The sequence below is a fragment of the Callorhinus ursinus genome, unplaced genomic scaffold, assembly GCF_003265705.2.
Source record: "Callorhinus ursinus isolate GAN/ISIS: 27379988/994484 unplaced genomic scaffold, GSC_fseal_2.0 scaffold7, whole genome shotgun sequence".
Classification (NCBI taxonomy): Eukaryota; Metazoa; Chordata; class Mammalia; order Carnivora; family Otariidae; genus Callorhinus; species Callorhinus ursinus.
In genome coordinates this window covers 47,857,148-47,869,997 of record NW_027397069.1, presented here as the reverse complement: position 1 = coordinate 47,869,997, position 12,850 = coordinate 47,857,148, and positions in this window count along the sequence as shown.

Here is a 12,850-nt window from a genome sequence, read left to right as displayed (position 1 = left end):
CCTCAGCCAGGAGCTAGGCTGGCCTCGGTGGTGTGCCTAGTGCAGTGACCCAGACTCTCGCCATGACCCTGTAGCTCCTGTATTCGTTGATTTACTATTGAAACGGGACAACTGAGAACCAAGAGATGCTTGCATGGATTACTTGAGCACCAAACACATCCTACCCTGACCCCCCACCCCCTGCCATTACGGAGCAGCACCTCTTAGCTGTCCCTGCAGCTCCCCATCAACCACCCACCCACCTTGCTCCAGTGGGGAGGGGATTTTGAGACACACACACTGAGGGTAAGGAAATCAGTCAAAGATATCATACAACAAAGTGACACAATTCGATTTGCGAGATGAGAGCGTGACGAGATTGGAAAGAGGAAAACTTTAGGAGGTTCCTGCAGCAAACAGAAAAGTTAGCATGAAGGTCTGAACCCGGGCAATGGCAGAGGGATTAAGAAGAGGGAAGGATAGATGGGTATGAGAGAGAGAAATTCGGCAGGATTTGCTTATCATTTGGATGTAAGAAGTAAAGGTATGAGAAGGTCTAAGGCTTCTAATTTGGTTAAAAGATTAAAATGGCTTATTATTGACTAGCGTAGGGACACAGGAGGAGAAGCAAGTTTTGAGGGAGACGGGATGAGTTCAGCTTTGAGTCTAACGTACCTGTGAGTCCTCAGATTAAGATTATTTATTTTAGGCACCACTGGCACTTTAGCCATTGTCCTGTTTGCTGTAGGACATTTAGCAGCAGCCCTAGCCTGAGACCCACTAGATGCCAGGACCCCCAATCCCAGTCCTGAAAATCAAAAACGTCTCCAGACATTGCTAAGTGTTCCCTGGGGGACAAAATCTCTCCCTGTTGAGAGTCCTTGGGTTAGATGCAGGTTGTTCCCAGGGTTTCCACGGCCTTGCATATACTAATGTCCTCACATTTGCATCTCAGCCCACACCTTCTCTTGAGTTCTAGACTCACACAATAAACAGCTTACTAGACATTTCCAGATTGGCTGGACAGGATGAGGACCCGGTTCAGTTCAGGATGATATTTACATTCCATCTCCATAAATTCTATTCAGAATCCCATTCAGGGTGCCAGTTCTTTAAAATGCGTAAGGGGGTACAACCTGTTGTCAAATTTTTGTCTGTATAGAGAAGTTTCTCTCAAGAAAAAGAGAAAAATGAGAAAGGAAAAAAAATTTTTTTTTTTTTATTTTGGAGCCCTCTTTCTTCCTGGGAGTAATGGCTCCTTAGTAGTTAAATAGGTGATTTTTTAGGACCTTAGGGAAATCTATGAATTCAGAAACAGACTATTTAATCACTTGATACTGGTCAGATAATAGGGTTGGCCTAAATTCATGTGTTTAAATGTGTCAAGGAGAATGCATTCCATGTGGGAATAGAGCTGATTCTTTCCCTTCATTGTATTATCTTCTCCAGTAATACAATGAATGTATATTTATTGTAGAAACGTTTTAAAACATAAAAAAGATTTAAAAATTTACAATTATTCATGATCTGACCACTCAGACATATTCTAGATTTTATATCCTTATTATACATTTTTTAAAAAAGATTTTATGATTTTATTTATTTATTTGACAGAGAGAGACACAGTGAGAGAGGGAACACAAGCAGGGGGAGTGGGAGACGGAGAAGCAGGCTTCCCGTGGAGCAGGGAGCCCAATGGGGGGCTCGATCCCAGAACCCCGGGACCATGACCTGAGCTGAAGGCAGATGCTTAACGACTGAGCCACCCAGGCACCCCTATCCTTATTATACATTTTTTAAAAATTAGAATCATGTCGAATAGATGGTTTTACTTCCTAGCTTTTTAAACATTATACTACGAAGATTTTATAGCTATATTATAGTTAGTCATTCCTATTGAACAATTACCTTTCCCTATTTCAGAATTATAAATAATACCACACAAAACATTCTTAGACCACATCTCTGATAACATCCCTGCGTATCTCCTCAAGCTAGAGTGCTAGAGGGGTATAAAATGTTTCTAGGTCCCTGATCCATGTTGTCAGTTTGCATCCCAGAATAACTGTACCACTTTACACATCCACCAGTGATGTGTAATGTGCGTCTCTTACCCCATTCTCACCTTTATTATCAAGGCTTTAACAAAAATCTTTGCCTATCTGATGTGCATAATCATTTTTTTCCACCTTAAATTAGGCAATAAAATCTGTGTTACTAATCATTTCCTAAGGTGTACAACACCCATTGTTAAAGCGGGAAAGGAAAAGCATTCAGGCTCATCTGCTGCTCCGAGCCCAGGTCAGGTCACCGTGAGGAGGGATGCGCAGTGAATTTGCATCCCCCCCCAAACTCCTTTACGCACAGTTTCCTCCTACAACCTCCCCTGTCTTAGGGGCATCCAGCATCTTTATGCTTCTTTCCTCTTTCAACTTTTGCTCTCAAAAGCAATTAATTGATGTTGGGGAAGGCTAAATTTCTTAACCATTGATGGGTATTTATTTTTTAAAAGATTTTATTTATTTGTCAGGGAGAGAAAAAAAGAGAGAGAGAGAACACAAACTGGGGGAGCGGGAGGCAGAGGGAGAAGCAGGCTCCCGCTGAGGGACTCAATCCCAGGACCCTGGGATCATGACCAGAGCCGAAGGCAGACGCTTAACTGACTGAGCCACCCAGGCCTTCCCATTGATGGGTATTTAAATTTTGGTTTTATTTCTTTTACTTACAAGTACAGTGATCTGTTTCTTCTACCATAGAGAAGGATGGTAGATAGCATCTGTAAGTCCTGGAGGGTTTAAGAGAAGATTCCTGTTCTGAAAGACTGAGCTGGTCCTGAGAGAGTGGGATCAATGCCTGCATGTTAAGTAGCTATTCCTGAAACCTGTCTGACCAAGTGTCAGAGTAAACGGAGGGAGTAAGTAAGTCTGCCGCCCCGGGGGCAGGTAAACCTGTAGATGAGAGCTCTCGTTTGTTTTGTTGACTTGCTCCTTGGATTTGAGATTTTAGGCATGATGGTGTGAGATATTCCTTCTTCTCTTTCACCTTCTCTCCCTTCCCTTCCTTCCTTCGTCAAATTACAAAAAAAGCAGCAACAAAAACAAAACACATGCTTGTTTGAAGCTGCATTTGTTACAACAAGCATGTGTTGTTTTTGTAATTTAAAATAATATCAAAGGAAATAGCAAAAGTTTTTCTCTTATCCCTTCATCCATGCCTCTGAGGTAATTACGTTAACGGACTGGTATGTGACCCTCCACACCTCTCCCTGCACTTACAAGACATGCACCAACATGAGCATGGGGGGACTGTTCATTTCTTTTCCTCCCTTTTACTATTATGCCTATTGCTATTTTTACTATTATGCCCATTTCTCTGCAGCTTGCTTTGTTAACTGAACAATACATCATGTATATCATTTCAAGTCAATGCATATAGACTAATTCATTCCTCCTCCCTTTTAAAAATAGATAGCTTTTACTTTTTTAACTGAAATTTTAGTGAACATACAGGGCAATATTGGTTTCTGGAGTAAATTCAGTGATCCGTCACTTACGTACAACACCCGGTGCTCATCACAAGTGCCCTCCTGAATCCCCATCACCCATTTCACCCATGCCCCACCCACGTCCCCTCCAGCAACCGTTTGTTCTCTGTTGTTAAGAGTCTCTTGTGTCCTGTTTCCCCCCTCCTTTTTCTCTTTTCCCCCTTCCCATGTGCTCATCTGTTTTCTTTCTTAAATTCCACATGAGTGAAATCATATGGTATTTGTCTTTCTCTGACTGACTTCTTTCACTTGGCATAATACACTCCAGCTCCATCCACGTTGTTGCAAATGGCAAGATTTCATTTTGTTGATGGCTCAGTAATATTCCCTTGTATATATAGATACACCACATTTTCTTTATCAGTTCATCAGTTGGTGCACATTTGGGCTCTCTCCATCGTTTGGCTATTGTTGATAGTGCTGCTATAAACATCGGGGTAAATGTGCCCCTCAGATCTGTGTTTTTGTACCCTTTGGTTAAATACCTAGTAGTGCAGTTGCTGGGTTGTAGGGTAGTTCTGTTTTTAACTTTTTGAGGAACCTCCAAACTGTTCTCCAGAGTGTCTGCACCAGCTTGCATTCCCACCACGAGTACAAGAGGGCTCCCCTTTCCCAGCATCCTCACCAACATTTGTTGTTTCCTGACTTGTTAATTTTAGCCATTCTGAAGGTGTGAGGTGGTATCTCATTGTGGTTTTGATCTGTATTTCCCTGATGTTGAGTGATGTTGAGCATTTTTGTGTGTGTCTGTTAGCCCTCTGGATGTCTTCTTTGGAAAAGTGTCTATTCATGTCTTCTGCCTATTTCTTAACTGGGCAAAATCCTCTAGGATTTTTGATGGTTTCCTGTCTCACATTTAGGTCTTTCATCCATTCTGAATTTATTTTTCTGTATGGTGTAAGAAAGTGATCCAGGTTCATTCTTCTGCATGTGGCTGTCCCATTTTCCCAACACTATTTGTTGAACAGACGGTCTTCTTTCCATTGGACATTCTCTCCTGCTTTGTCGGAGATTAGTTGACCATATAGTTATGGGTCCATTTGTGGGTTCTAAAAATAAATAGCTATTATTTTATTTATTTATTTATTTATTTATTTATTTATTTATTTATTTATTTGACTGAGAGAGGGAACACAAGCAGGGGGAGTGGGAGAGGGAGAGGCAGGCTTCCCGCAGAACAGGGAGCCCGATGCGGGGCTCCATCCCAGGACCCCGGGATCATGACCTGAGCCAAAGGCAGACGCCCCACGACTGAGCCACCCAGGGTCCCCAATATAAATAGTTTTTAACTGAATAAAGTAATAGAGGCACAATGGTACAAAGTTCAAACAGTGCAAACGTATACAATGAAATGTTTGTCTGCCTCCCACCCCAGACACTCAGTCCTCTTCCCCAGAGGCAACAACTGTGTATAACAGCAGGACATTAAGAAGGGTTTTTCCTTTCTCCCTGGAATTGGCAAGCACGGCTCAGAGCTAAGGACAGAGGCAACATAACTCCACATTCTATAGACTCCTAGCAACATTTGGAGCCGGACACCTTCCCCAGAGCAGGCAGAAGGTGCCTCAGCACTCCCAGCAGGCACTGGCCCAACTCCCTAGCATGTAGGAGGGCAGAGGAGGCGAGAGGATATGCGAGCCTCGCCATCATCCGGGGCCTTAAGGGGAGAGAAAGGCAGTGTTCTTGTACATACTACTCCTCCCACCCCCAGAGCCAAGTGAAGAGGGAAGGGCCCAAGGGAAGGACAGTGACTGAAGCTGGCAATGGCATGGCCATTTCCTCACGGCTCTACTCGGCAAGGGTGCTGGAGCTTCCTAGGAGTCAGAGACACTGTTGCCTGCAGCTGAATGAGAGCCATATGGCTTCCCCAGCCCTGAGGGGAACCCCAGCTACAAAGGCTATGGAATGTGCCATAGGGGCAGGAGCTGAGCTGGCAAGAGCTGCATGGTCTCCTTGGGACACTGTGTGGCAGAGAGGGGCCTCTGAAGAAGATGGGCCTACAGCCCTTGAAGTGCCCACGTTTGGACAATGGCCACACGGCAGTGATGACCACAGTTTAGCTAGAACCGCTGATAAGCAGCAAGGAGAGGATTCTAATTGTACCGGGTAAATAAAGAGACCTTTGTTCTTTGCCCTAGATGTCTTTCTGGTCTGAGAAGCTTTGGGCAATAGCTCTCACCTGGACTGGTAACACCTTACAGGGTGCAGTTTGGAAATTTGTGGAGGTAGTTTTTGAAGTTGTTGCAATGATAAGAAACCGTTCCTGGCACCATTGTCAGGGACTAGGGATGCTAGGTGGTCTATCTTACTATAAAACTGTCCCCCACAATTACCCAGTGTTCTTCTGCTCATTCATGTCAGAAACCTATACAGACCTATCCGAGCCTAGGACCTAACTATGTTTTAAATATAAATATTTTTATAATTTCATTTTACTGTTTATATGCCTAGAGAAATATTAAATGCAGAAACAAAGATTATTTGCAATGTTTTAATATACACTGAATTTTATTATGCAGTGATTACGGGTTGTGATTTAACATGACCCCTCTCCAACAATCCTAAACTACTAGCTAGGGGACATGAAGCACACTGTGGTGTTTCCGCTCTAATCTCACTGAGTTTGTAAAAGGGTCTTACTAAATAGGGTAGACATTGAACAGACTGATGGGGCTGAGTTTTGGTTCTGGGTCCCTGATCATTTTTCCCTCCTGCTCTAACTGTGCACACTAAGGAGAAGGACAGGGGATTCTTGTCTGTTGAGAACCTGCAACGTGCCAAGGTGATGCTGGGTAACTAACCTGGAATCCTCAGGTCCCTAGCTCTCCATTTTATCTGTGAGGAAGCAAAGGCTTTAATGAAGAGTAAAGTAGCCAGCTGTGTGATCCTTCTCTCCTTACTGCCCCTTTCCACTTACATTTGAACTTTAAATGTTTTTGTTTTATGCAAAGTAATCACCTCTGCTCAAAGTGACATCCTTCTGCTTTTGTGGTTGCCGATATTCCCAAACACTGGTTTCCTTTGGGTAACAACCTTAAGTTAGCTTTGGCTCTTCTCTTTCGATTTTCACAGAGGATTAGGCATCTGGTAATTTTTCTTCCACAGTGGTTCTTGGATTTAACATGTTCTTCCTAACAGTCAAGTCCCTAGACACTTTACATTTGTATGTGGGTAAGTTATTTATCCCCTCTAAGCCTTGGTTTTCCCATTCCTAAAACAGAAACAGCAATGGCTGAAACGAAATCAAAGCTCAATAAAGCTTACTCAGGAAGCCAGTAAGGAAAACAGGATTTACAACTAGGATGGAGCCTCCTTCTCCTCCCCTTGCTTTGCAGCCCCTGAAGGGCACTGCAATCCAGTTCTGGCACCAACTACTGGGAGTTAGCCCAGACCCCCTGAGTTGAAGGACACAGTCCACAGCATGACTGTCCTCGTTTCCGACCAACTGCCTACAAATCTGGAGGGTTTGCATGACCCCTCTGAGGTCTGATAATTTGCTGGAATGACTCACAGATCTCAGGAAAGCACTATATTTCAGACTACAGTTTTATTATAAAGGGTACAAATCAGGAACAGCCAAATGAAGAGACACATAGGACAAGGTCTGGGAAGATCCCAAGCAAACAGATTTCATGCCCTCTCCCTATGGTACCAGGATGTATCAACCTCCCAGCACATCAATGTAGTCGCCAACCAGGAAGCTCTCTGTCCAGAACTTTGGCCATGTGATTTGATGACCAGGGTTTTTACAGGAGTTGTGATTCCATAATTAAACTCCATCTCTAGCTTCCCCTCCCCTCCGCTCTCCAGAGGTCAGGAAGGTGGCCTGATATGTGGTTCAAAGCCCCAACCCTCTAATCATGTCATTGATCTTTCCAGCATGACTATCCCCCATCAAGCTATCTAGGGGCCCACGAGTCTCCCCATTAGCATAACTCAAATGTGATCCAAGGGGCTCGTGAGTAACAAAGACACTTCTATCCCTACCAGGAACCTGAAACAAAGACAAAATTCTTTACTGTATGACAGGCTCCAAAGCAAAATTTGAAAACCACTGACCAACAGAGCAAACTTTAAGCTTTAAATATAACATAGACTAAACAGATGTAAATTCCATGAGGGCAGGGAGCTGACTGATTTACTATTCCTCTAGTGAATTACACGGTGAGTAGCATATGGTGAACACTTCGTAAGGTTGCGTGGCACTTTCCTTAAACTGAATCGTATGTTGTCTGTGACTTTTTTCCCTAGCTACTTCAAGCTCTAAAATGTGTTTTCCCTTCTCTGTATCTAATATGTAAGCTCCTGGAGGCTAGAATGCATTTGTATATTCTAAGGGTATGATAAATGCTTGTTAAACAAATTAATCCTTCCTTATGAATAATCATAATACACGATCCTAAAAGAATGATTTACTTGAAATGATGCTGTAATTTAAAAGAAAACTGATATCACACATGACTTGGTCATAACACAAATAAGGCACAATGGTTATTTTAGATAATCATCTACAATTAAATTTGGGGGTCTTTACTTGAGAAAATAAAGGGTTAGGTTGTGTGGAGATCAACAGTTTAGAAAAAGGGTCAAGGTTCATCTGTGTTCTAAGAGATGGTTTTCCTTTTTTCTTTTTCAGCTTTAGTGAGGCATAACTGACAAATAAGATTGTACAATATTCAAAGTGTACAGCATGATGATTTGATGTGTATACATTTTTAAGATTCCTCTCATCTAATTCATTAATACACACATATATATGCATGTATATATATGCATATATATATAGAGAGAGAGAGAATTTCTTTTTGGTGAGAACATTTAAGTTCTATTCTCTTGGCAAATTTCAATTACACAATTCAGCATTATCAACTATAGTCACCATGTTATATGTTAGATCCCTAGACTTGATTCATCTTATAATTGAAAGTTTTACCCTTTTACCAACTTCTCCCTATTTCCCCCATCCCCTAGCCCCTGGTGATGAGGGAGCAGAAGGCTAGCTGAAGACAAAGCATTAAGCGGACACCCTGCAACCTCCCCCCACCTCTCACTCCTGGGTGGGATATGTGTGACATTTTTCCAGGGATCTCCTAAACTATCTTAATGTTAATACCTTGCTAGAGGGGAAAACAATCTTAACTTGACAATGGCAAGGCCTCCCGTATCTTGTAGATATCTTGTAGGTCGGTCCTCTTTAGCATATGAAAGTTCTTTTGAAACCTCCCTTTTCCTTACTTCCTCCAATTCCTGAGTATATAATCACCACTCCTCAAGACCCTGGTGCAGCAGCTCTTTCTGCCCTGGGGTTCTGTCCCCATACTTTAATAAACCACCATTTTGCACCAAAGATGTCTCAAGAATTCTTGCTTGGTCATTGGCTCTCACCCCACCAAACCTCACCTATATTCAAAAACCACTTTTTATTTCTAAGAGATAGTTTTTGAAGCTGTTATAAAAGTTACATTTTATTAGTAGATATACCTGCTAATATTTCTATCATTCCAGGGATGGTCAGTGTATTTGGTATGGAGTCATTCTAAATGATGAGGAACTACGCTCTCTCTTCCATTCTTGCCTCCCACTCCAACTATAAATATAAATGACTGTTTATTATATCAATTTGGTTCTAAGGAAAATGATTTTTCTGTAACATACTGCCCCCATGCATGCCTATTTCCTCTTTGCTATCTATACAGACTGTTTTGTCCAAGCCTAACCACTTTTATTTCTTCTCTAGCCTCTGTTTACCATATTGTCTTTTGAAAATCACCACTAAATAATACTCATTAGTCATCTACTGTATCAGGCATCATCTCTGACATCTAGGCCTTCAGTCTTAAAAAGGTAATGCCAAAGAATCTAGTAAAAGTGATAAAACAGACACAAAGTTGCTTAAGTATAAAAAAACTATTAATAAACACTTCATACCCATTAAGAAGACTGCTATTAAAAACAAAACAAAGAGGGAAACCTGGGTGGCTGAGTGGGTCAAGCATCTGACTCCTGATTTCTGCTCAGGTTGTGATCTCAGAGTTGTGGGATCCAGCCCTGTGTTGGGCTCTGTGCTCAGGGTGGAGTCTGCTCCTCGCTCTCCCTCTGCTCCTCCCCCTGCTCTCTCTCTCTCCCTCAAATGAATAAATAAATAAAATATTAAAACAAAACAAGACAAAGACAATAACAAGTGTTGGGAGGATGTGGAGAAACTGGAAACTTTGTGCACTATTGTGCACTGTTGTTGAGAATGTAACATGGTGCAGCCACTGTGGAAAACAGTATGGTGGCTCCTCAAAAAATTAAAAATACAATTACCATGCGATTAAGAAATTCCACTCCTGGGTATATCTCAAAAGAAGTGAAAGCAGGGACTGGAAGAGAGAGTTGTATTACACATGTTCATAGCAGCATTGCTCATAATAGCCAAAAGGTGGAAGGAATACAGGAGTCCATCACAAGACATGTGGATAAACAAAATGTGGTGGATACATACAAAGGGATTTTTTTTTCAAACTTAAAAAGGAAGGAAGTTCTGCAACACAAGTGTCCATCAATAGATGAAAGGATAAGGAAGAAGTGACACACACACACACACACACACACACACACACACACACACATACACAGACACACACAATGGAATATTACTCAGCCAAAAAAATGAATGAGATCTTGCCATTTGCAACAATATGGATGGACCTGGAGCGTATTATGCTAACTGAAATAAATCAGACAGAGTACCAGAAAGTAACACATAGAGATGTCCAATCCCTATATTTTACACTTAAAATTAATGGAACATTGTGTGTCAACTATACTTCAATTTAAAAATATACATATACATATAAAAGAAACTGTACTGTTGTTGTTTTGCAAAAAAAAAAAATTAGAGAAGGAAATTCTGACATATGCTACAAGATGGATGAACCTTGAGGACATTATGCTAAGTAATAAGAAATAAGACTAGTAACTGTGTCCTGAGATGCCCAGTTATTTGCTTAAACATTCTGGGCATGTGGGAGTGTCTGTGATGGTGTCTTCAAATGAGATTAACGTTTGAATTGGCAGATTGAGTAGAACAAATTGTCCTCCCTGATATGAGCAGCCTTCATCCACTCCATTGCAGGTCTAAATAGAATAGAAAGGAAGAGGGAACTCCCACTGGCTGATTCTTTGAGCTGGGACGTGGGCCTTCTCCTGCCTTTGGACTCCAATGGAAACGTCAGCTCTTCTTGGGTTGCAAGCCTCCCAGCTTTTAGAGTGAAACCACACTGCCAGCTCTCCTGGATCTTCAGCTTGCTGACTGCAGATCTTGGGACTTCTTGGCTTGCATAATGGTGTCAGCCCGTTTGTTATAATAAATCTCTTTGTATCTACATCTATGCCTATGCATATATCTATATATCCTGTGAGTTCTGTTCCTCTGGATAACCCTGACTAAACACATAGGAGGGACTTCCAGTAGTCACATTCATAGAGACAAGGTAGAACCATGATGGGCAGAGGCTGGGAGCAGGAAGAATGGCGAGTCATTGTTTAATGGGTACAGACTTCTGACTGTGCAAGATGAAAAGACTTCTGGGGATGGATGGTGGTGATGGTTGCACAACAATGTGAATGTACTTAATGCCCCTGAACTGCATATTTAAACATGGTTAAGATGGTAAGTTTTATGTTACGTGCATTTTGCCAGTTTTTAAAAAATTTAAAAATGTTAAAAAAAAAACACAAAACCACAACGAATAGTCTTAACTATTAAACATAGCAACGTTAGTTGTGATGATAACCCACTGTAGCAGTGTGACTGTTATTTCCCAATCTCATTATCCACAGTTTGTGTTACAGAATCTGGTATTGGTGGGAGTAAACGGCAGCTATTACCAGCCTTTGCTGATTTTTTGAGCCTTGTTAAGAACAGAAAAAAATAACATTTTTTCTGTTAGAAAAACTTTGTTAGAAAACATTTTCCTTGTTAGAAAAAATAACATTTTCATTTATTCAAAAATACTTAATGAGCACTGACTCTGCCAGGTTGTGTGCTACGCACTTGGGAGTAGATGCTCAACCAGACAGCCCCCTGCAGCTTAGGGCCCAGTGAAGGAGAGACAATGAAAGGCATATAATAGCCTTACAGGTTGTCATAAGGGCAATGAGACTGAAAATAGGGAAGGAGGCCTACTTTGATAGGGAATCGGGAAGCCTCTCTGAGAAGTAGCATTTTAAGCATTTTAAGCTTCTCTGAGAAAGAACCAGCTATGGAAGAGAATTCTGGGTCGAGGGAAGAGCGGGAGTAAAAGCTCAATAATTCCTGAACTACTGAAGAAAGTGGTATTTATACATGGTTGCTTACCTTGAATGGTGCTGAATGAATGGAATTTCTACAAGGTTACAGAGTAATGACATAGGAGATAGGATGTTTTCAGCTATAAAATAAGGGGCTAATATTCTGTGATAACTAGATGCTTTTGAAGAAATATTTTAAGGAAAAGATCTCTAAAATAAATAGTTCTTGAAAAAATGGGCACATGTTGCTTTTTATCAGTTAATTGTATACACTATGCATTGACAATTTTAAAGGAAATTCACAGAAAATCATTTTAAGTAGTGAAAATTGGTCTCTAATTTAGCTTCTTGATAAGCTCGTATATGGTGAAATGGATTTGTGGTTGTGGTTTTCAGACCAAATCCAGTATTAGAACAATTGACATAACAGGTTTTAACTCAGAGTCAAAGGGCGGTGCTAGGAAAATTGGGTTTCCAGAATGCTGGGAAGTGTGGAACTGAGACACTGGGGCTCACTCTGCTCTCCCTTGCTGGCCTTTGAGATGCAGGTATCAAAAGAGCTTGACCTAAGTATTTCCTTAGCTAGAAGTACATAGATTGATTACATTTTTCCTGAACAGGCCTTGAATGTAATGAAAATTATGTTGTTACTAGAACTGAGCTTTCTGCACTTGGCCATACCCTACCTTGCGCGAGCAGTTGTGCTGGAAGGACGTACCTCCACTAGGGATTTTTGGAGGCCAAAGGAAATACACGTGTGGCCATCCTGCTTCCACCAAGATCTTTTTCCTTTGTTAATAAGTTAGGAGCTTGATGTGACTTGCATTTATAATCTACAGCTCATCATGTTTTCATGTATATCGAGAGGTCCTGCAAAGTCATGGATACCAATGACAGCCACATCTCTCAGCCAAGCCACTCCTGTAAGTCTTCTGGGGAAAAACTGGCATCAGTCAGAACTCTTGAAATTACAAGTAACAAAAGCTAAGTCAAATTTACATTAAATAAATATGTATTTGCTAGCCGATGTCCAAGGGGGTGGCTCAGATT